At 41.6% G+C, this 27,656-nt stretch overlaps 1 protein-coding gene across 6 annotated transcripts in view; it reads right to left on the reverse strand.

The window, feature by feature from the left end:
- SIK3 (SIK family kinase 3) overlaps positions 1-27,656 on the reverse strand; it is a 153,268-nt gene that overhangs the window by 83,501 nt on the left and 42,111 nt on the right. For 4 of the 6 annotated variants that reach the window (XM_050921879.1, XM_050921878.1, XM_050921876.1 and 1 more), the window contains exon 2: positions 15,770-15,982. The exons of the other annotated variants lie outside the window; for them this stretch is intronic. The gene's annotated coding sequence lies outside the window, so the exon portion shown is untranslated. The remainder of the gene's footprint in view (positions 1-15,769; positions 15,983-27,656) is intronic. 6 annotated transcript variants of the gene reach the window in all.

A 27,656-nucleotide genomic window follows, 5' to 3' on the forward strand; every position in this document is an offset into this window, starting at 1 on the left:
ATACTACTTCCAAACAGAAGTGCTATTGGTTTAACTTCACCCGTAGCAGGGTGTGACACTACACCCCATATTCGTCATAGTGATATTATGTTATGATTATAGCATAATTATTTTCTATAAGATGGGTCATGTGAGATGTCCTTGGAAAAGTTATGATTTGCTGAATATGATTATCCTATTTGCATGCATGTATCATTTTTGTATCTGAAGTTATGAATATTGACTTTATCTGTATTTCATATGTAGTTACACCTGGGTGACATTAACTAGGCAAGATGCTTTCAGTCTAGATAGCTGGTTGGGAAAGGCCTATTCAGGGTAATGAGTCATTGGGGAAAACAATAGGCCTTAGGAGAAGCTGATCCCCCACCTGGTGACCCTTCCTGAGAACCCTCTGGACAGCCTGTAAGTAATGCCTGCTAGGACTCTACAAGGGCATGTAACCAGGCCACATGACTCTTTACTCCATATTGGGGTGTCTGTATTTTTCCACACACTGGTCTGGGAACAAAGAGTTCCACTATATGCTAAAGTTATATAAGGCAGGGAGTGACAGTCTCTTGTTCTTCACTCCCCACACAAGAAAACTCCTGGAAACACCTAAGGAACAAAAGACTGAACTGAGGGAAGTGCTGGACTCAGGCTAAAGGGATTTCTAGCCTGTCTATTTAAAACCTGGGGATTCCAAGCTACAAACTAAGTGCAGTGTAGGCCCAGAGAATCTGCTTGTACCATCACTCAGGGTCAGAAACTACTAACTCATAGCCAATCTAGTATGTTAATGCTTAGTTTGCATTTTTTGTTTTATTTGCTGGGTAAACTGCTTTGATCTGTTTCCTATCCCTTATAATCACTTAACATCTATCTTTTGTAGTTAATGAAAGTTGTTTTATGTTTTAATTTAACACAGTGTGCCCTTAAGTGAGGTGCTGGGAGGGAGGGGGGATTTCAGCTTGGTTAAACACAGGCTTGTTGCATTTCCTCTCCACATTGATGGGGAGGTAAACTGGATCATCAATTCATATTGGTTGCCGTTTGGACCAGGGCAGGACAGTATATCTCTAGGGTCCTAGGCCTGGAAGCTGGTGGTTATTTTGGCTGTAGCTTCTCTATTGCTAGTTTATGCAGTGGCTGGTCAGAGTCTGCATGCAATTGCTGCTGGGTGTGTCCCTGTGTGAATGCTGGGGGAAGTGTAGGACCAGGAACAGGTCTGCAGCATGTCACAGCAGCACAGCGTGAGAGGGAGCCCAGGCTGGTGGGTCAGAGGGCTCAGTGGTACCTCAGTTCCAGGTGGCACCCTGGGAGAACCTGTCACAAGATGCACACACACAACCAGAGTCCCTATCCAAAGAGTTTACAATCTCAAAGGGCAAAGACAAAGTGGTACGCCGTTACCAGTTGCACATCTAGTTATTATTCTACTTCAATTATTTTAATATCTGCTACTATGATTGGCAGGATTATTCTCATTTCAGTTGAGCTGGGACAGACAGACCACTGGCGGCCTCACAGTACTTCACTAGATACCCAAGAGGGAAACAAATTCTGAGCAACATTCAATTGTGTTAAACTGATGTGTATGTTAAACAATATGACGGGAACAGATGAGAAAAATCTTTGAATGATTAACTATTGGTTACCATAAAGTACACAGTACTCAACAAAGAGGAACTGTCTCCAAATTTAAGTATTTGGAGAGGAAGATTAAAATAATTTAGAAGATTTTTCAGCCACACAGACCTGCATCTTCCATTTAGAGATCTCATATGTAGTTATTAGTTGGTGGTTTAAAAAAAACTACTTCCCAGTAAGAGACTGGAAGCTGGTGGAAAAACCACTTGAAAAAAATTCTTGGCATTTGAGCCTGAGTCTACAGAAAGGAGGAGTTAGCATTCTGTCCCCTTAGGATAGACTTCCCTGTCTGTCTTCATTGACTGAAGCCCAAATAATAATTCATTTGACACCTGAAAAGTTAAACACTCCCTGGGTCAATTACCATTTCTACATTCAGTTTGCACAGCAGCAAGCTCAAAGAGGGGAAACTTGTAACCTGAACTATCTGAGAGCCCTCTCATAGTTTCTCCACTTGCTGTCCTCTCTACTTTTTATCTAACATCATGCTCAATTCTACATAGTCAAACACAGAGATCTGTGGGGCCAGAAGATTTTATTTTTCCAACTCTCTCCAGCAAAGCTCCTGATTAGGAATTGTGCAAACCATAGGATGGCCCACCACACAGGTGTTTGGAAAATAGCAGGATGAATTTATTTAAATCTATGTAATTTAAATCACCAATGTTAATCATGATTGAAATAAGCAAGCAGGAAATGTATGATTTAAATCATACAGTTTTGCAGTCACATTTTTAGTTATTTTCCTAAAGAAAGGTTGATATAATTAAAACACACCGATCTGCAACTAAAAATAGCCTTGTCACTAAATTTGGTAGTTTTTGCTCACCAGCAGGCTACACTATATCTGTGCACATTTAAGCAACTATATAGCTCAATACACATTTGTTCAGATTTTTATGTTTTTACGTTTTAGTATGTTAAAAATATTGGACGGAATTCTTATTTGATTATTAATTTTTTTAACTAGTCATTTGCAGCAAACTACATTTGGATATAAATAGGAATTCAATTAAAATGCACAAAAACAGCGTTTTAAATTTATTTTATTAGTTAAAAAGTTTAATCACTTTTAAACGCAAAACATGTTTTGATAAACAAAAGGAAGCATCTGTCGTTAGTGAATTGAATTGACTGTTTCTGATCACCATGTCTTTCAAGATTTTAGAACTAGTAGAGCTAATCCTCTCACATTTCATTTGTGCTGACAGATTGAAAACGGAAAATGGGCCTTCTTGCTCTTTTGACTCCCAACTGGTTTCTTAACTTTGAATGAACTTAGTCACTTAACTGAGCTAGTTGAATAAACTGAAAGAAAATACTCTCTCTGCATAGAGTCATAAGCTGATTTAGCACTTTAACAATCTGGTTCCAGATATTTAGCCAGTAACTTCCATCAGTTCAGTGGCTTAACTTTAAAACTCTGGCAGCCAGCATGTACTGCTTGAAATATTTTTTTATGTAATTGAAATGTTTATAGATTATAGTAAATTCAGGCCCTAAGTCATTATTTATATTTAATTTTTAAAAAGAAAATAGTATTTAATTTATTTTTTTTTAAATCAAGATTTAAATAAAATCTATTTGATTATTTTTAATCAATTTTTATTCAGGAAAGATAGTAGTTGGAAAGTAGTAACATCTTTACACAGGTGTTCAGCAGACTGCTACATGGGCCATCTCTATCCTCAAGAGAATAGTGCGGGCAAAATACCAGATCCTGAGAAAAGTTATGATATTAGAAGCAGCATACACACTCCACAGTCAAAACAGTCTAGCTCAGATCTAAGTGAGCACCGAGCCAAAGAATTTCTGCACAAGGCTCCGCACAATTTCTTTGCAGTAACAACTACATTATTTTGAGCTATGAATTCAGGAAACCATTACTATTGGAAGCTCTGAACAGTAAATACTGGTTAGAGCAAGAAAATAAAGGGCATGGGTACACAGGAGTCTTTACCTCTAGGGCAGACTCAAGGCACTTAACACATTTCTGAATGTCTGGAGACTGTCCAAAGTAGTCTTTGTTCCATGATACAAATGTTTGTAATTCATGTAGAGATCAGCAGAGAAACCATCAACATTTGTATCCAGGATCTCATGTCTGGGGAGCATCCAGCCTAGCCTGCTATAGGCATGTTAATCACCATGAGTTAACTACCAATAAGCTCTAGGTAAAAAAAATTAAAAGCCTTAAAAGACTAATTAGTTTGTCACTACTATTAATTGTGAAGCAGCCTAATTATACCTCCATTTTCAGAGGACAGCACAGTACCAACAGACCTGCTACACCTGTGATGCGATCATAAAGAGGTGGCCTGATTGTTCTATTGGTCATACAGGGCTATACAAGGTAAGAGTCGGGCACTCAAGAACCATTCTACCTGGAAGGTCACCTAACAGGCTATTTCACATTTGTGGGAGAAAAGGGCGGGGAATTTATGACATTGGGGGAGAGGTGATGTCCCAGGTAGACAGCTCTCAGGTCATTTAGGGCGTTGTAGGACATAACCAACTACCGCAATTCCACCCAACAATCATGAGGCAGCCAGTGCAGATCTTGGAGCACTGGTGTCATGTTCCCAGCACGATGTTCGGCTTGATAAACAATTAGTAGCTGTGCTCTGCACTAGCTTCAGTCTCCGAACAGTTTTAAGGTACAGTCCCACAGAGCACATTGCAATAGTCTAATTTTTACATAACAAAGGCATGGGTAGCAACTGCAAGCCCCACATCCAAAAGGAAAGGATAACCTCTTGGCCAGATGCCGATGGTAGAAAATTGACCTGCGGTCAGGAGCCAGTTAGTTACAAGAATTTGGATTTTGCAATGTCTCATATGGTAGGTGATCAACATATACAGGAAACACTGACAGTTTAATGGGCATGTATATTTCCAAGAATGACACATTCACAGATCAGTTTAGGGATGAGTGGAAATGTCCTAGAACCAAAATACAACTTTCACTAAGATTCTTAACGGAGTCTGATTAGAAATTCCAAGAACTATGTGCAAAAGGGTCACTAAAAAGTTGCATATCCAAGTCATGTTTCACTCAGCAGACACTATGAGAAACTGGTCACCACCTTCCTGCTTGCTGATTTAAATCATGATTAAGATCGGCAATTTAAACCACTTGGATTTAAATCAATCCACCCTTAGTCCCAGCCACACCATATATTTGAAACAGATCAAGGACTACTGTGTTACGTGGGTTCCTTGGTGCAACCATTTTCAGAGTGTTATGTGCCCTGTTCTCAGAAAAGTCTCAGTAAACATAGAATCTGTGTTCCCATCTAACAACCTGGAGGAAACTAACTTCATCAGAAAGATCTCCATTTGTTGTTGCGATACTCTCTTCTGTTGAAGGAAATCTTGGCTGATGTACAACAGAATTTCCTGCCATTTGCTACCTTAACAAATTCAAGTGCCAAATCTTGGGCCAAGATAATCCATCACCTCAGTAGTGTGTCCATTTGTAAATGGAGGTGAAGAAAAAGGGAGTGAACAGATCACATGACGGATTAAGGAGACTGTTAGAGGAAGCAGTGCTTTGTTACAAGAGATGATGGCCTCTTGGTGAGATTAGAAATTAATACAAACATCCTGATTAATCAATTTAAATTGTGGTTAATATTCATACATGCTTGCTTGAAACAAATACTGTCCTATATGCACTGAAGAAAATAAATTCATGCTAGCACTTCAAGTCCAGACAAAGGAAGCAAGGAGAAAGGCTTAGATACCTGACCAAAAAAGCACTGGATCATACACTGTCTATGAAAAAACACTGACTGCATATTACTCATTCAAATAGGGAGACTACAGCCATTACGTTTTTCACTAAGCAAAGCACAACTAGCAATGATCAGCCCACGCATGCTGGCTGCTTAATGGAAAGATGCTGAACAGAAAATGTTTTGTTTGACTTCTTGCGTAACGCGACCTTTCCGGCACAGGCAACTAAAGATCATAGTGGAACTTGAAGAGGAAGCCCATGTGAAATAGGTTTGAAAGTGTAACTATTTCATTAGTAGCATTCATTACAGATACTCCTCTACAGTCCAGCTAACCAAGCAACCAATGTTAAAGCTTTCCACTATCATTAGACAAAATAAACTAACTCTTGCTCAAATTGGGAAGGAAGGCAGAGGATGTTGTACTTCTCAGCTAATACACTACAGAGAGTATTTTTGCAAAAAGCACTTGATTTAAAAACCAAACAAATCTGCATAATTAAATCCTACATGGAGTATTTATTTCCATATGCAGATCACAGCATTCTCTGCCTATCTACACAGGGAAATCGTTCTAAAAAGTCTTTTTCATATAATACTACCTATTTGTGACATCCCTGAAGAGACAGAGTTGGAGGATATGCCAACGCGGGTATATTGGTTCCGCCCTCTCAGAGCACAGAAGGGCGGATCATCAAAAAAGCATTTCAAAGCCACAGGAACACTCATTTAATTTCCTGATCACTGAGAAAATGCAAGTATTATCCCCATCATTCATCATCAGGAGAGCTGAAAGCAACTTTCTTTTTAAGGTCAGGACTCACATGTGGATGCTACTGTATTAAACTGCAGCTGCTTTACAGTGTAGTGATTTACATTCACCTTTTTGATAGCAAGTGGACGTACCTGTACTGCTAGGGGTGTCTTCTGCTCACAGCCAGGTCTAGTTGCCAGTAACAATTAGTAAAAAAAGCTTTAATGCCTATATTTTTGGTGCCAGATTTCAAGTTACCAATATCACAAATTTAGATATAAGAGGTATTCTTAAAAGCATTCATTAGTCACCTATTTCCATGGAAATTTTTGTTAAAACTCCTATGATTTCAATGGGAGCAGAGTTAGGCCAATGCCCAGTGCTTTTGAAAATGCCACTTTAAAAGCTTTGCCAGAATTAAATACTTCATGCGACAGATTTTAACAGTTATGCATATGATCACATGCAAAAATAACTGGGGCAACCTTGTGCTCAACTTGAATGCACGACAGTTGCGCACACGAAGGAATCTGCAGGTGCAAATTGCTAATGAGATGCCTCAGAATATTGAAGATGCATTTTGTAATTAATATTTCAAAAATCACATTATACACATGCTTTCTATGTAAATTCAGTACAGCATGCAGCTCCCAACATTGGAGGAACAAGTATACTCAGTGCAAATAAGTTACAGCTAATGAATTAATGAGTTACTGTTTATCCTTTTAGGTTACTCTTTAGCCTTCTAAATTAAGACACTAGAAAAACCTAGAAAAAAAATATTCTGGTTTACCCAAGTGTTACCTGGATGAAAATTAACATCACCTGACACAGTCAGATCAACCCTGCAATTTTCACCCAAGTCTAGTCAAGTTTCAGTTTGTGAATGGGGTTCTGTAACAGAGGTTGCCTGCAACAGCAAGGGACTGGACTCAACGACCCAGAAGGTCCCTTCCAGTCTTATGTTGCCTCTCAAATGGCAGTGAACCACTTTGGTCATCTTTGGAGAGGCAGCAGAGTTAATATTGACCATTCAAATTATAGATGTGATGCTAACACTGTCATCCTTCTTTCAAAGGCCAGCACCAAGAAGTGATAAACTGTCAGAGACAGCATCAGAGTAACAGCTGATCTCAAAAAAAATATTTAGCAATAGACTGCAAATGCATCTTCAAACAGTTTTTTTGTTACCTGTAGTGAGGAAAGCTTAAAGTCCAAGCTACCCTCTGTTGTATTAATTTAGATGGAATACAGGGGCCCAAAGACATCAACATAACCCAGTCACTGTCCAACATTTAACAGTGTTAAAAAAGGTCCAAGATTTGTTATAGGGAGACCTCAGCCTGCTTAGTCCCATGGCAAATACATCATTAAACATGCTTTTAACCTTTTATTGAAGATAAAGGAAAGAAGGAAAAAACAGTTAAAACATTTGAAATTATTAAATGAGCCTTTCACTTTAACAACATTCCCTTGTTCCCTTTACTTCAGAAAGTTTTAGAAGAAACCCCCCCACCTTGTTTGACAGTCTCTTAGGGTATGTCTACACTACCCACTGGATCGGTGGGTAGCGATCAATCTATTGGGAACAGATTTATCGCGTGTAGTGTAGATGCGATAAATCGCTCCCCGACTGCTCTCATGTCGACTGCTGAACAGGAGCGGCGATCCCACGCCGCGAGGACGATAAGTAAGTGATTCTAAGTCGATCTAAGATAAGTCAACTTCAGCTATGCTATTCTTGTGGCAATGTCATCTGGGTCCCACTCTCAGGCCAGAACATCACTCAGGATCAGGATGACAAACGCCGAGATCCCAATGCAGTTGCTGACTCCACCAGCCTCTGTCTGTTCTTTTGCTTTTTCCCCCTAAAGAAATATTTAAGGACCCCAAAAAAGGAGTGATGGGTGGACTAGCCCACTCCCTTACTATTTTGTCCACCAGCTAGGCCTAGTATCCAACACACCAATTTTGGTTTGTTAATCTTCTGTTTTTCCCAAGCATGATTTTGAAGTAGCCCATGAATCATATCAGGAGGCCCTTTTGTTTAGACTAATTCAGTCTATCTTTTCCCATCATCATTCGTTATAGGTGACTGATATCTCATAAACTTTCACATTTCTACAGGTGAGCTTACAGTTAGGAGCAAACCTATAGGCCTAATTATCACAACACCTCCAAAGCTAAAAGCTCTTATTTTGTATTGCACTTGCAGCTATTTTGTATTCTAGCATTTGTTACAAACGAAGTTCACTCGCATAACTATATTAGCCTAATCATGCCTCTAAATTTCCCTGTGTAGACAAGCCTCTAGAAACATCAGCTCTTTCCATTATATCAACTCACCTTAGTCACAACAGCAGCCACAACAAGTGGCACTACCCAATGAGCCAACTGTGTAACAATACAGCGTGTTTATTTAGGAAAAACACAACTGTCAGAAGTAAGAGTCTACTTTCTGCCTCAAATTCCTTATGGCAAACCTGTCAAATATGAACCAGAAGTGCTCTTGCTACAGAACATCAAGTCCACAAACATTCCTTTCTCTAAAAACCAACTAAGAGAGCATATACCCAGTACAACAGTGTTATAACCTGTCACCCCTGTAGACCTGGGGCCTAGTTACTGAATGAGCTCAGAGAGAGAGAGAGAGAGAGAGAGAGAGAGAGTCAGTATCCCAAAATCACCACACACTGGGCAGTCTGAACAGGAGGTAACAAGGACTGGTTAGAGCACAGTTGTCATTAACAGATAGCTAAGGGTTAATGTCTCTTTCACCTGGAAAGAAGTAACCTGAAACACCTGACCAGAGGACCTATCAGGAAACAAGACTTTTTCAAATCTGGGTGGAGGGAAGTTTGTGTGTGAGTCCTTTGTTCTTCGGTCTTGTGGCTCTCTCTCTCGGCTATGAGAGGATCTCTGTTTCCTGCCTCTCTCATCTCCTGTTTCCCAGTTGTAAGTACAAAAGATCAGATAGGGATTTATATGTTTTTTTGTAATTACATGTGTGTAGTTGCTGGAGTGTTCTGAATTGTATTCTTTTTGAATAAGGCTGTTTATTCATATTTCTTTTAAGCAATTGACCCTGTATTTGTCACCTTAATACAGAGAGACCATTTTTATGTACTTTTTCTTTCTTTTTAAGACCTGTTGGAGTTTTTCTTTAGTGGGGAACTCCAGGGAATTGAGTCTGTGCTTACCAGGGAATTGGTGGGAGGAAGAAGTCAGGGGGAAATCTGGGTGTGTTAGATTTACTAGCCTGACTTTGCATACCCTCTGGGTGAAGAGGGAAGTACTTCTGTTTCCAGGACTGGAAATAGAGAGGGTGGAATCCCTCTGTTTAGATTCACAGAGCTTGCTTCTGAGTATCTCTCCAGGAACCCAGGGGGGGAACACCTGGAGGGGGGGAGGGAAAAGGTTTATTTCCCTTTGTTGTGAGACTCAAGGGATTTGGGTCTTGGGGTCCCCAGGGAAGGTTTTTGGGGAGACCAGAGTGCCCCAAAGCACTCTAATTTTTTGGGTGGTGGCAGCTTTACCAGGTCAAAGCTGGTAACTAAGCTTGGAGGTTTTCATGCTAACCCCCGTATTTTGGACGCTAAGGTCCAAATCTGGGACTAGGTTATGACAACAGTGCACACAGCAGATCACGACCGAGATACGCTGGCAGAGCTGTGGGGGAAGCCAAGGACTGGAACAACAGATCACGCTGCAGGTCAAGCCTGAGGTGCACTAAGCTAAGCTATGTGGGGAATCATAGCTGATGTCTTCCTGAATATCATTCAGTTAAATGGTGCAGAACCAGCAGACAGATCCGTTTAGCTGCAGCCTAAACACGGCTACGTCCAAATGCCAGTATTAAATTAGGTTACCCAGCAGTGCCATTGGCTTCAGCCACTGATGCACTCTGCCAGATCTCGGAGAGAACAGATATTGCTAATCAACTCCAAGATTTGAGCTTTTTCTGTACTGAGACGTGCAGATTATGTCTGATATGATTCCTTTCTGGTTTCCATTCCACTAGGTCGCCTAGCCAGAAGGGATCAACAATATAAGCCCTGGAGAGATAGAGGGAAGCCAGTTAACTGTATCCTTCTAGTTACTCTGACACCATGCTTCTACCGGACAGAAACCTTTGAAGAGCTCAGGAACACAGCTCATTTGGCATAGATAACTCCCAGGGGAGTGAGGGGATCACTTCAATCAGAAGATACAACGGCTTCGCTGAGCCTTCCACTGGATTCCAACAGCACATATCAAATGGAAACTTAAGGAAATGGGAGAGACAGAAAAAAGTGATATTAACAGTGGGAGCGAGCTTGGAAGTGCTGGAGAGCTACAACAGTTCTGATGCACGCATCTGATGATGCTGTGCAATATTTGCACACAGAGCATTATTATGGAGACTCAGTAACAAACAATAACTATACCTCGATGTCCCTTAACAGTGACTCAGTGCTTATGCTCTCTATTGACCCATTCCTGCCAGAGCAATGGAGCACATCTGCTTTAACATGCCCTATCTGGCAGACATGAAGCAGGACCCATGCAATTGGCACTCTAGTCAGTTCAGATTCACGGACTCTAGAGGAGATACAGCTATGTGGTATCATATTATCATTGCTCAGTCCTAATGACATAGCAAATGTCACCATTTATGCCCCAACACCACAAATATTAGGGGGGTGCCGCAGTCCCATTGCATTCCTCACGACAGCCAACACTGATCAAGTCATTGCACAAGCAAAAGCAACAGCCTCTCCTGTTTCAGGAATTTAAGTGAGCAGTTGGGCCTGCAGAAGTGAGCTTCCACAACAGCACAGGAGGTAGAAAAATGCATGGGGTTTGTCCACACAGCAAGGTTTAGGTTCAACCTTTGTGTTCATTTTCACAGAGTTCTTCAGACGTTCATAAAACAAATCTACTAGCCAAGTTTCTTCTCTTATTTGCGCTACAGTCTTAAACAAAGCCCAGACAAACAAGCAAGACAGTCATTCAAATGGCAATGCACATATTACTCACATCTGGAGCCACTTTTCATTGGCATATGCATATTAATCAATGCTGGAGACAAAGAGCTGAACTTTAGGCCTTTGTTGGTGACCTTACATAACAAATGCTGGTTTTGCAGTGTGCTGTTGTATTGCAACCCCTTGTCTTTCAGTGGTCAGTCTGATGGCACAGGTGCATGTTTTTCAAGTGAGCTGTCACCATAAATCTGCCTGTGTCTATAAGGCTGCTAATACAGTAACCTATCCACAAGTAATAGTTGTGTAATTTCAAACAAGAGAAAAGGTCCCACAAAGGGGGTATTTGCTCTTCAGTTTGACATTCTATCAAGGCAGAGAGCAGAGCACCTTTTACTGAACCAATGTAACCTCTTTTGACAGACTTAGAGAGGAGACTCCTCCATTTTAGTCTAACAGGAACTGAGTGCCTGGCCAGCCTTCTGTAGTCTTCTTTCCAGCAGTTCATATCAATACCAAGAATCATTTTTAATCTCATGAGAAGAATAAAATTGCCCAAGGAAAAATCTCCATTGCACGTATGAAAATGACTGAACAGATCAGCCCAGGCCATTTTATAGCAAACTGGTGGCATGAAAATAAATATTGCCAACATCTGAAAGATGGAAATTTGAGGACCAAAGTATTTGCGCATTAAGAAACTGAATTTGCTCAACAGAAGTTCTCACCTTCTCCACATCCTCTCCACGACCAACACCACCTCATGTATTTTGCAGAACACGAAGAAAATGCTGAGGGCATTTTGAGAAAAAAGTCAGTAGCAACAATTCCTCAAGGTCTGTTATGACTTTCACAGAATCATAGAATATCAGGGTTGAAGGGACCTCAGGAGGTCACCTAGTCTGACCCCCCTGCTCAAAGCAGGACCAATCCGCAGACAGATTTTTACCCCAGTTCCCTAAATGGCCCCCTCAAGGACTGAACTCACAACCCTGGGTTTAGCAGGCCAATGCTCAAACCACTGAGCTACTCATACTCTACTTGCCTGAGTACTGTACTCTGCTGTGACCGTTCCTGGCCCACAGAGGGACCAAGCAGTTTTATCCAAATGACGAAAGCGTAACATTCAGACCTACAGTTCAATATGCCAGCTAAACACTGAAAGGAGATTGTTTTCAGGTGCCTGTGCAGCAGCAGCCTATAAGCAGCCCTGGGATCTCTGCATCGCAGGTAGACTGGCTGGTGTCTCAGAAAGTAAATACAACCAGAATCCTTGCTCTTTATTTTCAAGTTTAATATTAAAATTGTATTGCCTTTACAGTCTTTCCTTTGCAAAAAAATAATAAATAAAACCACACAAGCAAGTCTACAGACAATATTCCTGTCTGTCATTCCATTTGTGCCAGGATCTCAGAAATCACAAGCTAAATGGAATCATACTTGGTCAGTATTTAGAAGTGAGATCTTGAAGGAAAAAACCTGTGCTGAGAGAAATACATTTGGTGGCACGCTTTCCTCTGAGTACTGAATACAATACTCTTGCATTGTGCTAAAGAGATCTGTGCTGCTAGACATGGTATCTTCTGATTAAGACACCCCCAGCCCCTCCGCTCCTCCTTGTAGTCATTAGAAAACCCACAGCACTTTTTGTATGAGCCCTGGGAAGATCTCAATATTACTTTTCCTCTCAAAACACCCCTTCTGGTTTTAATTAGAGGCAGGATTCTTCACTTCCTGTCCTAAACTACTTAATGCTGCTGTGTGCTGTTAACTACCAAGTTCTACCCCAGAGCAGGGTAGGGTGCACTTCACTGTTGGACAGAGTGGATGCAACAATTCCTGGAGGGGCTTTATGAGACATCTGAATAAGAAGAGCATGCGAACTGTAGAAGAATTATTTCTTGTTCCTTATCCCAAGCTGTCAGAAAATCCCTGCAGCACTGTCATTTCTAGGCACAAGGGAATGCATCAAAAGGGCCCTCGCAGGCTCAGTAGAAATCCTTTGGTTTATACTTAACTATTTAAACAGTAACTTCAAAATTCAAAACTAAATCCTTTTAAGAGTTTATTAGCAATGCAGTTCAGTCCGCATCAACAGTGAAGGGATTTCAGAAACAGGTTTGACAGTCAGATGGCTATGAACTAAATTAGTCCTTTATCTTCCTCCTACTCTATACGCCTATTCACTTTCACAGAAACTCCAGAATCTGGGATGGTGTCCTTTGGCTGCTCAGCTACAGGGGGGATGATGCAGCAGCACTGAATGCTGCCTGCCACATGGGAGATGTTACTGTATCAGGAACCACTGATGGGTAGATCACAAGCTCACCAGCACAACTGGTGAGAGAGAGAGAGAGAGAGAGCGAGAGAGCGAGCAAAAGCAACATGGGTTAAAATAACTCTGGTCACCATTTGTGTGATGCACTGTTGCAAAGATGGGGAATTCTACTTTCCTTCTCCCACAATGGAAGTTATTTTTTATGCATCTGAAGTCTGGACTAAGACAGCTATCGACTTAAGGACCTGATCCTACAAACCCTTGCTAACTTCCTCCTGAAGTCAAGAGTGACTACTAACCTCACTACAGCTTAAGATTCTTTGTATCTGATGCGTGGCAGGCACTTGAATCCACTTGATTATAATGAGGACTGATGGCAGTCCACTAAAGTAATGACATGCATGTGAAAGGCTGGAAGACTAATTCAGATGTATAAGTGAAAAACTGCAACTTGTGAAGTCCAGTGTTGTAAACTCTTGGGATTTTATCAGGTCACGATATTTGTTATTTTTCTAAAGGCTCCAGCTCTTCAACTCTTGTTATATTGTGAGAATCTCAATTTAAAAAAAAAAAAAAGTTCATTTCTAGCCTTTTGGTTGCAGAGAAAAGTTTGAAAGTGTATCCTAGTTGCACCCTCAAGGTTTAACGAACAGAAAGGAAATAAGAAGAACCCAATGTTTTGTTGTTGTTTTTTTTTTAAATCTTATGATTTTTCAACCCTTCGGTGAAGATAGCAATACTGGAAGCCATTGATATCCTAGATGTACAATTTCTACGTACTTGTCTAGATGGGGAAATTCAGCAGCATAATTATATCTGTATAACTATATTATTATAGCTGCATTGGTACAACTCCTGAGGCGAACCATTTTATTCCCACATAGACTTATACCTGCATAACTATTGCAGTATAATTATACCGGTAAGTTTCCCCAAGCCCTAAGAAAGTGCATGTTTGTGACAATGGAACTGAAGCTACTGAATTCCAAAGCTGACTTCTGAAACTTTTGGCAGCAGGCAGCATCTTAATGGAAGCAGTAGACTGCCTGCAAAGGGAAACATGACATTCCATGTTCTGGTAGCAGTGGGGCATGAGAAAAGAGAGCAGTTGAGCACAGCAAGTAGGACATCTTGGCCGTGATGTAGCACTTCTAGAACACCAGTCTCTGTGCTGAGTTCATCTAGTGAATTACTAGAGAATTTGCATTCTGTTGTACAATAAGAGGTGAAAGTTTCCCTAAATAAAATTGCTCTTGCAGAGTGAGCACGAGGAGTTCCACTGCTGGGGGGAGAACCCTTGCCAAATGCAGAATGCTTCTGCTGTTCTGGAGGCTAGGGGGATGGGGAATGACAGTAACATCCTGCAGGCTTCGGCACTCAACCGACAGGTTGAAGATTTTTGGAATTAAGAAATTACAAGTCAAGAATATCCTACAAACAGTGAGTAAGAAAGCCTTCTCTCCCCAAAACTGCGCCTTCACTTCAGGGGAGCTAGTGTTGTCTGTATTCAATATGACCCTATTCTCCTATGCTCATCACAATCACCCCACACACAGTCAGCCATCAGCACTGCATTTCTACACAGTCCATTTAATGTCTTTGAAGAAAAACAAACATATATGGAGAGTTGAACGTTTCCTCCAGCGGCTGTGGAAAATGCTAACGTAACACCTATCATGACAAGTTTTGTTCACTGGGAACAGAATGATGACTGCTAAGTTCCCCAGAAGAGGCAAGGGAGGTATTGCAAGAGAGACACTGAAGAGGAATAAATGAGCCATTTAATCATACTGCAAATAATACTCAGTCACTTTTGTAAAGCCGATAAGAGGTGATATAAGTGCTAAGTGTTATTTCAGTCTACAATAAGGATATACCTAAATGGCCATTTTCAGCTGTAAACCAAGAAGCAGGTATACCTGCAAGCAGGGGAGGCAGCCTAAGCAGTTTGCACAGGAGCATGACAGTCACCCTCAGCTTTGTTGACTTGATGTGTAGGGAATGCGTACATTACACAGTATTAGCATGATTCAACATGACTGGTCAAAAGAGTTAGCAGACATGATACTGATTAGGACTTAGCTGTCAGTGTAGACTGGGTCACATCATGTCAGCTAAGCACAGTTTGACCCAGAGCTGACATTTGCAGGCTCAAGTGAGAAAAACCAGCCCTGCCACTGCCTCAGACAGTTTTGGAAGTGCGTATAAGATTTCTTATATCGTAGAACCTCCGAGTCACAAACAACCTCCATTCCCGAGACGTAACTCAAACATTTCTAACTCTGAACAAAACATAACTGGTCTTTCAAAAGTTTACAACTGAACATTGACTTCATACAGCTTTGAAACTTCATTATGAACAAGAAAAATGCTGCTTTCCTTTTTTTTAGTAGTTTACATTTACCACAGTACTGTACTGTATTCACTTTTCTTTGTCTCTGCTGCTGCCTGATTGTGTACTTCTGGTTAAAATGAGGTGTGTGGTTGACTGGTCAGTTTGTCACGATGAGGTTCTACTGTACCACATTCTTCACTCAGGGTGGTGTGTGAAGTCTCCTGGTCCCAACTGCTGCTACCCTTTCTGCTTTGGCATAGCAAAGGCTGCAATTTTCTGTCACTAAAAGTCAATGCAAATATATAGCAAGATTTAGCAATCCAAATTCTACATGTTCAGAACCAAAAGGATTCAAGTAAAAGGTGTATCTAGCATTTCATTGCACTTTTTGCTACAAATCAACCCATTCTGTTTTCAATTTAACAAATCTGCATTGTATGTCATCTACCCCATTGCCCTTCTATTTAGTGCTCTCTGTTAGAGGGAAAGAAACACAGTCAAACTCAGAGGCTGGTCACACTTTCGAGAGTATCTTCGAATGGTTAAGAGTAGGCATGTGCAAATGAGGACTCCTGACTCACTATAAGACTTCGGCTATCCCTTATAAAGAGATGATGATACTTCACAGGAGCTTTAACGTCTGTCAATGTTTTTAAGGTACGTCTACACTGCAGTTAAAAACCTGCAGTAGGCCTGTGCTAGCTGACATGTGACCACATGGCTCAGACTAAGGGGCTGTTTAATTGTGGTGTACACATTCAGGCTCAGACTGGAGCCAGGGCTCCAAGACCCTCACCCTTTGCAGGTCTCCCTTGGGCATAGATTGGCTACACAGGGGGCCTTACAGCGCTGCAGCTGTGCTGCTTTAAGGTCTGTCGTGTAGACAGCCTTAGGCCTTGTCTACACTTGCAGAGTTTTTGCGCTGTCAGTTTCCAATGACAGTGAACTTTAAAAGAAAAGCGCAGGTTTGTGTACTCACTTACTTCCACAGGCACCAGAGTGTTTACATTTGAGCATTTCCATCGCCCATGAGAACAGTGCTCTGAGGGCAGCTCTCCCACAGTGCAGCTCTCTCCATTTTGATGATAGGTCTTGTGGGAAGGGGGCAGAGGGGTTCACGGGGCATCCTGGGTCCCTGAAGAGCCTCCTCTCCCCAAACACTGATCAGTTCCAGTAGCCCAGTATTTGCTCCCCGGAGCAGGCATTGTCACCTGGCCAGGTAAGTGAGCACTTGTCATGAAAACAGGAAGGGGAGTTTCAAAGTTCCCAGGGCTTCAGAGGGAGAGGAGTGGATGTCTGTTTACCTGGCATCAGAGGAGCAGCGCTGCTGGCCAGAGTGACACTGTGGGATATCCTGTGGAGGCTAAAAGCTCTGTAAACAGGAAGAACGTGTCTTCACTTGCACATCACCGCAAAAGCATCACCGGTAAGAGCTGTACGGCTCTCGTGGAGGTGGTTTTCTTTTTGCGGTCAAACTTCTGAGTTTAGCCACAAAATGTCATTGGCAAGTGTAGACGCTCCCGCAGCTTTTGTGCAAAAAAGAGACTTTTTCTGCATTAAATGGGAAGTGTAGGCATGCCCTTAGTGAAAGTAACATTCAGAAATGGATACTATTAGTAAGAGTATGTCAGTCAGTCTCTCTCTCACACACACACACACACACACACACACACACACACGCTGACATGCTGAACACTTCTACGTTCATTGCCACTAGTTCTATTCAAATTAAAGTCAAGAGTTATCGGCCTTGCCTAAACACAGAAGTTGCACTAGGTTGACTAACAAACTGGTTTTAGTAAATTTAGTTAAACCAGTGCAAACCTCTATGTGGATGCACACAATCTGGTTTATATAAATGCATAGTCACCAGCCTACATATATCAATTTTAGTTAAATTGGCATAACTCGCAGGCAGACAAGGCCTAAATCCACTCTTTATTCAAAAGCAGGTTTGGGCACAGTGCCTCAGCCTAGTCTGAACTGGACATTTTTCCACCACACAATTTAGCTTGCTGGCAGTCTGACTGAGACGCAGAGATGTGAAACAAATAAAAAATGAGGTGAGGGTACGAGGGAAATCACGTTGAAGAAGTTATCCAGCACTGGCCCACATTCCATGGAGCACAGGCCAAGTGCTCTGATTACCCCCTTATTTTAATGTCACTGGCTATGAAAATAATGGGACATGTCTGGAAAGGCCTAGTAAATCAGACGATACAATGCAGCTTGCTCAAGTCTATCTGCTGTCTTTCCCACACATGTAGAGAAGTGCACATCACACTGCACGTGGAAGCAGAGATGAAAAGCAGCTTGCATGTGTTCAGCTCTGCACCTCATCATCGGAGGAGAAAAGCTGAGCATCTGAGGGGGAGAGAAAAGAGAAGGGAGGAGAGGTGCAAGGACGTCATTAGGGGGCACAGATCCTGCGGGAGGCCAGGTTGCCTGGAAACAGAACAGGGAAAAAGAGGAGGAAAAGCCATTAGTCAGAAGAAAGCTGAAATGCTTTTTACAAAGCAAGTTCAACCCGGGCCTCAGCAGGGCCATTGTGGGGAGTCTACTCAGCCCAGGTCAAGATATTCATGTGTGTAAAACTGCTGTGGAGACTGATTTTTTTAAAGTATATTTCCAACTGTTCATTAAGTACAGTGACCAATTCTATCATCACTTGAAATACGTTAGTGAACTAAAACATATGAGATATAAATTTGTTTGCTTCGTTTCACACCAGTTAATAGAAAGATCAGTATAAACTCTATTGTTATAGCTCATGACATCACAGTCTAGAACAAAAGGTTATAGAGTCCTGTGATAACAGCTATCTATACCTCCAAGTTCATACAAGCCAGTCTAGAGATCTATTCTAATCCCATTTAAACAACTGATATGCAGTTAATACATGGATTTTACTGTATGGATTATTTTTTTAAAACCACTCTATGGAAGAGCAGACTACCAAGAGCTCATCTACGCTGTCAGTTGGGCCTGTTTGTGATAACGTTAGTGATACCTAGTATAATATTCCAGTTCATGAATGCTGAAATCTGGACATATCTGAACGCTGGGAGAAGATGCTATAATCACAGGACACTGTCTCCATCCACTGGCTGGGAGGAAATCACACCCAAGCATTTGTACTGGTATAGTTGATTGATGAGAGTTAGCCCCTATCAGACTGAGAAAGGCATAGCCTATTCCATCATTGGTAGGCTTCCAGCTGAATATTCTTATGGTTAATTCCATAACAAACCAACAGCACTGTTTAACTCCTCTGTACACCACTGACCTGGGCATCCCAATGACAGGTAGGGGTGGAGTACACAGAGGAACTTATTAATTTGTTCATTTATAAATGACAATCTCCTCTTTACTTTGGGGCTTTTCTACAGCAGGATATTTCTCAGGTTTTACTGTTTCTACGGATGAGACTGTTAAGGTAAATACACACAGAGCAACATCTGAAAAAGGTCTCTGGAACAGGGGCTGTCTAATGAGTGCCTAACACTCCAGCAAGAGATTAATATTATACTTCACACCTGACTACCTATTTATGTGTGGTTTTTAAACTCTGAGATGCACTTTAGATTTAAGACACTTCTAAAATCTTAAGTGCATTTTACTGCAAAACTGCCGAACAGTTAATAACTAAAAACCAACTGTCTCTAACAAGGTCAGATCAGTGAAACAACTGTGATAAAATATCATATTAAAGTGATAGGATAGCTTGTACAAGAGAGCATCCCATTAAACTGCAACTGATTTACTGTTACTGTGACCAGAACCAATTGACAGTGGGAGCAGGACTCAGGCCAAACATTTCAGCTAACGTGTCCAAATCATTCCGCCTGCCAGTGTCAAGACCAGCTTGTAAGATCACCTGTCTCTTAATGAACATGTTTCTTAGCTTACTAATGTTCTCGCTGCTGTCAGCAGAGCTGGAGGGAATAATGTCAGCCCAGCAAGACTGTTACTCACTGATACTATATTAGAGCACTGAACATCAGACAGAGTTGCTTAGCAGCAGTTTTGGAAACGCAGTCACATGCAGGAAGAAAGTTGTCACAGCAGGCTTTGTACCAAGAATGCCGAACAGCAGCAGCCACCAGTCTCTCTGCTGAGTAACTGAACTATACAGAATAGCTTCCCTGCAGTGTGTATGAGGAAAGATGGAGGAAGCGGCATGCTCAGTCTTTTTAAAGTACACTTTGGGAAAGACCAACCCCCCAATACCAGCACAGAGTCCTTACAAAGCTGTTGGGATACTGGGAACACAACAGATTCAAAAAAATGGGATAATACTGTAGCAAAGCCCACTAAATATACACTTCGCTCAAATTAAGACATCAATAATGAATACTTTTTGATGACAAGGAAAGAGTTGGAGGTCAGCATTAATAAAGCCGTTAAGCAAACAATCAGATAATTATGAAGCTGGAGATAGAAAGCTATTCTGTTCATGCTTCCTCTAATGGCCAAGCCGATTGCTACTGGGTGCTTTACTGAGCAGCCTGCTCAAGGTCTTTGCAAATGATCTGCAGAAGTTAAAGAAAAATACTTTTTCAGGCCCTGTAAGACGTTCAAAGATAAAGCAGCAAAGAGTCCTGTGGCACCTTATAGACTAACAGACGTTTTGGAGCATGAGCTATTGTGGGTGAATACCCACTTCTTCAGATGCATGACGAAGTGCATCTGACGAAGTGGGTATTCACCCATGAAAGCTCACGCTCCAAAACGTCTGTTAGTCTATAAGGTGCCACAGGACTCTTTGCTGCTTTTACAGATCCAGACTAACACGGCTACCCCTCTGATACAAAGATAAAGCAACAGCCTACACCAGATTTAGAAAAATGTCATACCTGAGACAGTGTTATGACCATATGATTACTGTAAGAGGCACATGTGACGTAAGTGCAGAATATTAAGCATAGATGGCTCTGAAAGAGAATTTTGTCCTAAATCTGGGAGATCACAGCTCAGAATTTATTGACACGGTCATGCACTAGTAAAAATGACAAGTTTTTCAGTACAATATTAGGGCATGACTGGGAAAAAAACCCAGTTTAAAAATCATGCACTTTCATCACTGACAATTACCCAAGTGCACATGGGGATTTTTCCATCATCCAGTGATTAAGTTCACAACTGGAAAATGAGTGCAATGACACTACTAGACATTGAATAAACCTGGCAGAAAGGAGGAGGAGGAGGAGGAGAAGGAGGAAGTGGTTTCTTTTCAGTCCAGAATTTCAACTACGAAGTGTGGGAAAAGAAAAAGCAGATGACAGCTTTTATTTATTATATATATTATTGTCCAAAGCCAGAAAGTACCATCATGATTATTTAGTTTGACCTCCTGTATAACACAGGCCATAGAACTGCCCCAAAGTAATTCCTAGAGTATACCGTTTAGAAAAACATCTAATCTTGGTTTTTAAATGGACAATAATGTAGACTCTTATAATAATAATTTAGACTGGTAAATTGTTCCAATGGTTAATTACTCTCACTGTTACAAATGTGCCATATTTCTAGTCTGAATTTGTCTAGCTTCAACTTCCAGCCATTGGATCATGTTCTACCTTGTCTCTCCTAGACTCAAGAGCCCACTATCAAGTAATTGTTCCCCTTGCAGATACTTATAGACTGATCAAGTCAATCCTTAACCTTAAGATAAACAGATTGAGTCGAGGAGCTCAATACACTATAACGCACGATTTCTAATCCTTCAGTTGTTCTCGTGGCTCCTCTCTGAACCCTCTGCAGTTCATCAACATCCTTCTTGAACTGTGGACATGAGAATCAGACTTTGTATTCAGCTAACAATTGCACCAGTGCCAAATACAGAAATAAAGTAACGTCTCTACTAGAAATTCCCCTGTTTACGCATCCAAGGATTGCGTTAGCCCTTCTGACCACCGCGTCACACTGGGAGCTCAAGTTCAGCTTATTTTCCAACAAGATCCCCAAATCTTTTCCAGGATAGAGTTCCCCACCCTGTAAGCATGGGCTACATTCTTTGTTCCTATATGTATATGTTTAGGCATAATAAAACTAATTGTTTATTTGCACTCAGTTTACCAAGCATTCCAGATCCCTCTTAATCAGTCACCTGTTCTCTTCAAAGTTTATAAATCCCAACTGGTTTTTGGTTTTTTGTTTTGTTTTTTTTAAAGAGACATTCAAACAAGTTTCCAAAAAGCACCTTCTGCAGTTTGCCATGATCAGACAGCATTTTCTATGGAAACACAAGTAAGCATCAGAACCAGTAAACCTCTTGTAAATGTCATACAGTTGTGAGCGCCCAGGATCATGCAGGCTACTGTAATCAGCAGTGTTTTATCTCTCAGGGATGAAATATCTTCATTTCCCAGACCCAGTGATTTCAAGAAAGGAGATTCAGCAAATCAGGGCCAGCCACATTCTCACAGTGATGACCAACCCGTTAATCACTTTCACCTATTTTATACATATAATACACATTATGGCTCCGTGGGATTACCCTCCCATTTTTGGAAGGGGAAAGAATGCTTTGGTGTGTTCCAATCACCATAGTATCATTGTGCTATCATTCCAAGCAAACTGTTTATGCTGGTTCTTCTTGAGTGTGTTAGCCCCCAATAAGCAAGATGGGGTTATGCCCAGCCAATCAGCCACAGAGCAGATTTTTACCATTACACAAATTACTGAATAAGCCCGAAAGTTTTGGCACAGGAAGAGCAAGATGTATACAGCCTTTGCTGACGTAAAGTGGCCTTTGACTCGGTTAATCATCGCTCCCTTTCCGCCTGCAGGCTCGTGGTGCATCTGGCAAACTCCTCAACCTTCTCATAGAAATGCACTGCCAAAGAGTGAGCTGTGTGTGCTTACATACTAGGACATCCGCTTAGTGTGAGTACAACAGCAGCGCCCATCCAGGTTTTGTGGCTGTCTCTAATCTGTTCAACACCGTTACTGATCAAATGATGTAAACTGTTACTAGTCACATATTGAGAATGGTGCTGCATGACATTTTCAGAACAGACCTGGAATGTGGATGACGCTGCTATCTTCGCATCTTCACAAACTAATCTCAGCAATTCCCTGATATATTTATGGAAGAAGCAAGTAAGCTTGGTCTTCAAGTCAATTGGAAGAAAACCCGACTGATCAAAGTGGCTGACAGACCTCTACCCCTCTACGTAATCAATGGTCAATGTGTTGAATTTGTCACCTCATTTTATTATCTTGCTCTGTTGTCACTATGAAAAGTAAAGTTGCCTTGCTGACATAAAACACTGAATTGGGAAGCATCATGTAGGCTCTTTGGAACTGTCTGTTGCATCAAGGCCACACATCAATTCAGACTAAAATGTGTATCTATGAAGCAGCAGTCGTTTCTGTCCTTTTGCATAGCTCTGAAACCTGGGTCACACACATACAAATATGCCAACTGGACTCCTCCAACATCAAACAGCAACAACTATTGAAGGCATATAGTTACGAACAAGGATGTCAGGCATCAAATCAACTAGCCTAAAAGGTCTTCCCAGGTGACAACCCCAACTTAGGTGGCTTGGCCTTCTGCTCCATATGCTGGTGTCTATACCAGCCCACCAGTTTTATGCATTCTATCCAACAAAAGCTGGATGGGGAACATCTCACAGACAGCATTGTGCATGCCAGAGGGATATCATGACTTCCAGCCTCATCTGCCTCAGCCTTAATACAGAGTGGGCAGCAACACTGGCACGAGACCGGGCTCCCCAGAATCAGGTGATCTGAGGTGTACACTTCACACTCCATGAGCAGGAGAATTAATGAATGAATAATTAATATACTTTACACAAGCATATGAAAAAATACAAGTTTGTAGAGTGGCCCTGTTACAGAGCTGGGGCTCCTGAGTTCTAACTGCTGCTGCTGGCCAGCTGTATGACCTTAGAGAAATCCCCTCACTTCTGTGCCTAAAGTTTTCCCATCTGTAAGTGGGATCTACACCTCCCCCCTACACACATTTATAAGTCTTAATTAGAGACAAAAGGAGATGCCATCAATGGCTAGAGAAATGGTTTTTAAACAAAATTAGTACCAACAATACATGACCACACTGCTTGTATGTTATCTCTCTGTCCCCCCGCACTGTGTCTTGGTAAGTTCTTCAGGGTCGGGCTGTTCTTTCCTATATCCCTGTATACTGCTTAGCACATTTGGGGCATTGTTGTAATAAACAGTAAATAGAATATGTCTATATAGCATGTTGAGGATGAAAAGCATTGTGAATGCTAAGCATTTCTTCAAGTATATGACAGGTCCCAGATCTCAGTAATCTGTTCAGTTTGCCCAGAAAGACATCTGAAACCTGTATTTCTAGAGCAGACAGAGCATCTGAACCAAATAAAGTAGGAAAATATGAAAAGTCAAATCTCATGCACCAAATTTTAGCCCAGAGCAGATTCTCAGGATCAAGTTATCAGCTCCTAAGCAGATTCACAGTGAACATGGCAAGAGTCCTTAACTACAAGGCCAATATTGCCACTGTGATTGGTAGAGTACAGAACTCACGCATGTATACCGTTTACCAGAGCTAACAGGCCCCAATCCTTCAGAGTACACCCCACGTGCAGCCCTTCTGCCGACAGGGCTAGGGCCCCAAGCAATTGCAGGGGTCCACTCAGAAAGAGCAGTCTGCAGAATCAGGCCTTTGTAGCTAGGGACATTTTATAAACACACACTCTTGTTCAAGCTACTCACTCTCTCCGCCTCAAAATATTGACTTTTTTAAAACAGCTACTGTTTACTTCTCAGAGATGCATGCATTTAATTCAGTGTTTTTATGTTTCTGCCAAACCTAGTAACTTTAGTCTGCATTTGACCTAATAGAGAATTGAAATGGTCAAATCACTCACGTACAAATCTGTTTAAAAGACTACACTATTACTTACAATTCCAAGAATGCAACAGAATCAAAAATACTTCCAAGGCCTAATTAGCTTATTTAATGACTGGTAAAAATTACTGCCAAACAAGATTCATTTTAAAATCTTGTGGTCAGTCCCACCACTCTGACTACATACAAGAATGTTTTCAGATTCAGCAGGTAGAGGTCCCAGAGTTTAACAAAGTGGACGTTTTCAGAAAGGGCAGCAACACTTAAATTTTAAGAGCTAAAAAGACTTCAAACACATTAACCCTCAAAGAAAAAAGAGCACCAGAAAGCTGCAGCCCTGCCCAGTCTATATCTCACATGTGCGTCAAATCAGAAGTGCCATACTGAATTGCTCAAGTGTTTCTTGAAATCTCTTGTTATGTAAAGTGACTTCTCCCCACATCAGATACCTATTGTTGTTACTTGCACTGGCCCAGAAGGATATTAGCTAGTCATATTAAAATGAGTTGAACTGAAACCCCAACAAGGTTACAGCAGTGTCTCTGCTGCAAAGCCAGCAGGCAACAAGGTGGTAACGAAACTCCATAATAAAGCATTGGGATTACAAAAAAGAAACTGGGTCCAGAACTTTTTAAACTGACGAAAGAGGTAAAGGACCATCACACCAAGTCAGGAAACTCATCAGAAACATCCAAACCATACCTCAGTGGAATGGGTTTGTCACTTGTAATCCACAGCCATGTTCATTCAGCTCCCAGGTTTTGAGTTCTTCCTCATTATTTTACACCACAGTCAGTCACACTGGTGTCAAGGTTCCCTGCAATACCTTCTCCCTGCCTCCCAAACGTTTCTGAAGGTCTCTGGGGTAGGGAGGGGGACATACGGACAAGGTAGTAGTAGTAACAATGGCCAAGTCAAAGCTCACTACAGCCCATTAACCTTTTGGGGCTGCTCTACATCCATCTTTTGGCTTAGAGAATTACAAGCTGCTTTTGCCTCAACTTTGAAATGTGACTTCAGTAAGATTTATAAGATGTAAAGAAAAGTACCAGAATGGCAGTCACCCATTTTTCACTGCAGCTTATGTTTCATTACAAAGTTTGGTTCAAACAAAGCCATAGAAACACTCACTCTCTAAGCAGCAGAAATCTGCAGGGTAAAGGTACCTAACCAGAAACACATGCTCATTCAGTCCTTCCTCCCCAAACCTCTCAATAAGCCACTAACAGCCTCCTGAGGCTAGAGGAGATTCTAACACTTATTTCAATTAATAGTTTGCTTGTGTTGTAAATGCCAAGTGTCTGCTTCACTCTTTACCCTTTGTTACTTCATTTTATTCCCCATGACAGCTTCAGTTAGGTTAAATGCATATTTCAGGGGGCCCAAGTCAAAAATTAGTTTAAAATTTCGTCTGTCTTATGGCAAAGCCAACTATGAGGGAGGCCATGTTTAAGAGACAGCCTCCCACTGCAATAGCTCCACATACTATCTTTTTGAAGTACTGGCTTTCACTTTGGTCTACAACTAATTCATAGGAGCTAACAGGCCATTTCTGGCACAAGTACCCGGATTCAGTTCAAGGAATCAGAAATGGTTAAGCACTCAGCTAGGAGGCTACTCGTCTTGAGGTGAAAAAAAAACAAACATACCTAGAAAGCAAAAACTCCATAAAGGAGCAGCCTCTGGGAGAAGCATAGTCAATTTGAGTGTTACATAACACCCACCGCATTAAAACTAGTTTTAGGACTCTCTCTCCTAATAGGATGACTAGACATCAAGTGTGAAAAATTGAGACAGGTGATGGAGGGTAATAGGAGCCTATATAAGAAAGACCCCAAAATTGGTACTGTCCCTATAAAATTGAGACATCTGGTCACCCTACATAACAACACATGTTCCTCTTCATTTGTGAGCCATCAGAAAAGACAAATTAAATCCTACCGAGTCTCAATGGGAGAGTCTTTTACATGAACGGGATTGCTACAGCCTCTCACCTTGCTGAGGGATCCTGCTGAACATGCTGGCGCTCGGTCTCCCAATACACAGTACCTTCTCTCCCACAAACACATGCACACGGAGTTTGCAAGTTCCGGATCCCGCTGAACATGCTGGCGCTCGGTCTCACAATACACAGTACCTTCTCTCCCACAAACACATGCACACGGAGTTTGCAAGTTCCGGAAAGGCATTCCCTCGCCTCCCCCCTTTAAAAAAAAAAATCTATCAAGACGGCAAGGAATCCCCCTCTCTCCTTATTTTCAATGGTTGTAACCAAGTGGAGGAAGAGAGACATTCTGTAAAGAAAGGGTTGTGGATCTACTGATCAGAATAAGGAACTGGGAGGATACGTTTTATCAAGAGTTCTGGCTGATAAGCAAGTCATTTCCCCCTCTGCCTCAGTTTCATGACCCTGTACAATAGAGCTACTACATACCTACCTCATGGGGTGCAGTAAAGCTTAATTCTTGTTTAGAATGTTTGCTCCTCGAACGAAAGGGGCTAGAGGAGAGGCACCATATCATTATTTGTACTCAGATACTACACAGAGTGCTACCAGATAGACAGGAGGGAGGTTAAGCTATGTGTTTATGACTCACCATTGCAACCTGTTGGATCACAATTATGCTATATAGGAATCCTTTAAAGCATTATACCCAACACCCTACCACTTTCAAACACTTATGTAGGACCACTATGACCACAGGAAGGAATGAGCTTGGTGGGGTAACAGCCTTTGCCTAACTTGCTGGGCTTGAGGTCCCCAAGGTGTACAACAGAATGGGTCCAGGTTGGGGTGTAAGAAATAAAAGGTTCTGTTCCTTGTCAATACTGATGCACATTGTCAAAATAAGAGAGTCTCTCAGACTCTGAACCAATGTGTCTCATGCCTGGTTTCCAAACGCCTGTGCAAAATACAAAACATATCTTGTGTGTGTCCTGCCTTAAGGTCAGGAGTCTGAGTGAATTTTGTGGTCTCATACTTGTAGCCTCCATTCATGCACACTCTGAAAATAATGATGTATGCTATTTCTGAAGAGCTGGCTCTCGGCTGCAGCCCAGGACTCAGGTGCCTTTGGAGAGTTTCAAGGG

This window comes from Gopherus flavomarginatus, chromosome 13 (assembly GCF_025201925.1).
Source record: "Gopherus flavomarginatus isolate rGopFla2 chromosome 13, rGopFla2.mat.asm, whole genome shotgun sequence".
Classification (NCBI taxonomy): domain Eukaryota; kingdom Metazoa; phylum Chordata; order Testudines; family Testudinidae; genus Gopherus; species Gopherus flavomarginatus.